This window comes from Rattus norvegicus, chromosome 8 (genome assembly GCF_036323735.1).
Source record: "Rattus norvegicus strain BN/NHsdMcwi chromosome 8, GRCr8, whole genome shotgun sequence".
NCBI lineage: Eukaryota > Metazoa > Chordata > Mammalia > Rodentia > Muridae > Rattus > Rattus norvegicus.
In genome coordinates this window covers 25,496,910-25,500,102 of record NC_086026.1, presented here as the reverse complement: position 1 = coordinate 25,500,102, position 3,193 = coordinate 25,496,910, and the positions used below count along the sequence as shown (strand labels likewise).

The window sequence follows — 3,193 nt, the reverse complement described above, 5'->3', positions numbered from 1 at the left end:
TTATTTATAATAGCCAGAAGCTGGAAAGAACACAGATGCCCTTCAACAGAGGAATGGATACAGAAAATGTGGTACATCTACACAATTGAATATTACTCAGCTATCAAAAACAATGACTTTATGAAATTCGTAGGCAAATGGTTGGAACTGGAAAATATCATCCTGAGTGAGCTAACCCAATCACAGAAAGACATACATGGTATGCACTCATTGATAAGTGGCTATTAGCCCAAATGCTTGAATTACCCTAGATGCCTAGAACAAATGAAACTCAAGACGGATGATCAAAATGTGAATACTTCACTCCTTCTTTAAAAGGGGAACAAGAATACCCTTGGCAGGGAAGAGAGAGGCAAAGATTAAAACAGAGTCTGAAGGAACACCCATTCAGAGCCTGCCCCACATGTGACCCACACATATACAGCCACCCAATTAGACAAGATGGATGAAGCAAAGAAGTGCAGGCCGACAGGAGCCGGATGTAGATCGCTCCTGAGAGACACAGCCAGAATACAGCAAATACAGAGGCGAATGCCAGCAGCAAAACACTGAACTGAGAATAGGACCCCCGTTGAAGGAATCACAGAAAGAACTGGAAGAGCTTGAAGGGGCTCGAGACCCCATATGTACAACAATGCCAAACAACCAGAGCTTCCAGGGACTAAGCCACTTCCTAAAGCCTATACATGGACTGACCCTGGACTCTGACCTCATAGGTAGCAATGAATGTCCTAGTAAGAGCACCAGTGGAAGGGGAAGCCCTGGGTCCTGCTAAGACTGAACCCCCAGTGAACTAGACTGTTGGGGGGAGGGCGACAATGGGGGGAGGGTGGGGAGGGGAACACCCATAAGGAAGGGGAGGGGGGAGGGGGATGTTTGCCTGGAAACCGGGAAAGGGAATAACACTCGAAATGTATATAAGAAATACTCAAGTTAATAAAAAAAAAATTTTTTTTCCACTGCTATCTCTTAAGTCCATTTGGTTCATAACTTCTGTTAGTTTCACTGTGTCTCAGTTTAGTTCCTGTTTCCATTATCTGCCTATTGATATAAGTAGGGTCTTGAAGTTTCCCACAATTATTATGTGACATGTAATGTATGCTTTGAACTTTAGTAAAGTTTCTTTTATGAATGTGGGTGCCCTTGCATTTGGTGCATAGATATTAAGAATTGAACAGAATTTAGACTTCGTCTTTGTAGACTTTTTCTTTGATGAGTATTAAGTGTCCTTCCTTATCTTTTTTGCTAACTTTTATTTCAAATCTATTTTATTTGATACTACAGTGGCTTTACAGCTTGTTTCTTGGGAATATTTTTTGAAAAAAAAAACTTTCCAGCCTTTTACTTCTACGAAGTGTTTTTCTTTTTCACTGAATTGTGTTTTCTGTGCTGCAAAATGCTGGGTCCTCTTTGCATATCCAGTCTGTTTATTCTATATCTTTTTATTGGGGAATTGATTGTTCAGGGTTATTGAGGAATATTGATTGCTGTTTCTTGTTATTTTTGTCATTAGATTTGGAATTATGTTTTTGTGGCTATCTTTTTTTGGGTTTGTTGTAAGAAGATTACTTTCTTTGCTTTTATCTATGGTGTAGTTTCCCTCCTTGTATTGGAGTTTTGAACCTATTATCCCTTGTAGGGCTGGATTTATGGAAAGATATTGTGTAAATTTGCTTTTGTCATGGAATATCTTGGTTTCTCCATCTCTGGTAATTGACAGTTTTGCTGGATATAGTTGCCTGGGCTAGTATTTGTGTTCTCTTAGTGTGTGTGTGACACGTTCCCAGGATCTTCTAAAAATATGGAATGCTTCATGAATTTGGGTGTTTTCCTTGTTCAGGGGCCATGTTATTCATCTCTGTTTTGTTCCGGTGTTAGTATATATACTGTGGAAAGAACATGTTGGTATTGATCTTGATATTCCATTTGACCACATATTTGTTTTATTCCAATACCGTACTAACTTTTGTTTACTGTGACTCTTGAATTTGTCTTGTAGTGATAAATTATAGTCATTCCTAGCATTGTTCTATTTTCTCAGGATACTTGGGCTATTTGGTTTTTTTTGTTTATTTGTTTTGTTTTTGTCTTTTTTTTTACATTCATATAAATATCCCATGAGGTTTGTTTGTTTGTTTCTAGTTAACTGAAGAATGCAATTTGTATTGGAATCAAAATTGTATTTAATAGTTTTTGCAAGAATGATCAGTTACACAGGAATATTTCTTTTAATCCACAGGCATTAGAGTGTGAGATGTCTTTCCATTTTCTAGAGTCTACAATATTGTTTTTAAATTTAAATTTTCTTTTCCTTCTTCTTTGTAAAAAATATTTTACGCTGATCCATGAATTTTAAGTGCCCATTTTTTTAAACTTATCTGTAAACTTTTTTAACAGTCCACACTTTATCCCCCTCCAAGTGCTCCCTCCAACAATTCCTCATTCCATTTCTCCTCCTCTGTCTCCACAAAGATGTTCCCAACCCCCCCATCATACCCAACCCTGCTATGCCACCGAAATTCCAGTGATTTCAAGTCTCTTAAGTGTAAGGTATATTTTCTCTCACTGAGACAAGACCAGACAATCCTCTGCACTATATGTGTTGAAGGTATCCTACCAGACAGTGTTTGCTCCTAGTTGGTGGCTCAGTATCTGATATCTCAGAGGTCCAGGTTAGTTAAGACTGCTGGTCTTCCTATGTGGTTGCCATCTTCCACAGCTTCTGCCAGGCTTTTTGTAATTCAACCACAGGCATCTCTGACTTCAGACAATTGGTTGGGTGTAAGTATCTGTCTCTATCTCAGTAAACTGATTGCTGGTCTTCTTCAAAGGCAGCCATGCTAGGTTCCTTTCTGTAAGCACACCATAGCATCAGTATTAGTGCCAGGCCTTGGAAGTGCTCTTGGAGATGAATTTTAATTTGGGTTTGTAACTCTCCCTCCATTTTCTCAATCTTTTCTCAATTTTTCTCAATGCAACTCTTTTGACCAGGAAAATTCTGAGTCAGGGTTTTTGACTGTGAAATGGCAATACCATCTTGCCACTCAATGCCCTGTTTTTCTACATAGAGGTGGACACTAACCTTCCCCTTTTTGGCATTTTACCTAAGGTCTCTTTGTGTCTTGAGAGTCTCTGACCTCCTGGGTCTCTGGTATATTCTACATGGTACAACCACCTTCTACTCACTGAGGTT

At 38.9% G+C, this 3,193-nt stretch overlaps 1 non-coding gene across 1 annotated transcript; it reads right to left on the bottom strand.

Moving 5' to 3' along the window:
- Positions 1–1,795: 1,795 nt before the first annotated feature.
- Positions 1,796–1,899, bottom strand: LOC120094405 (U6 spliceosomal RNA). Its single transcript, XR_005488730.1, has one exon. It is a non-coding gene; the product is annotated as a U6 spliceosomal RNA (small nuclear RNA).
- Between the last annotated feature and the right edge of the window lie 1,294 nt (positions 1,900–3,193).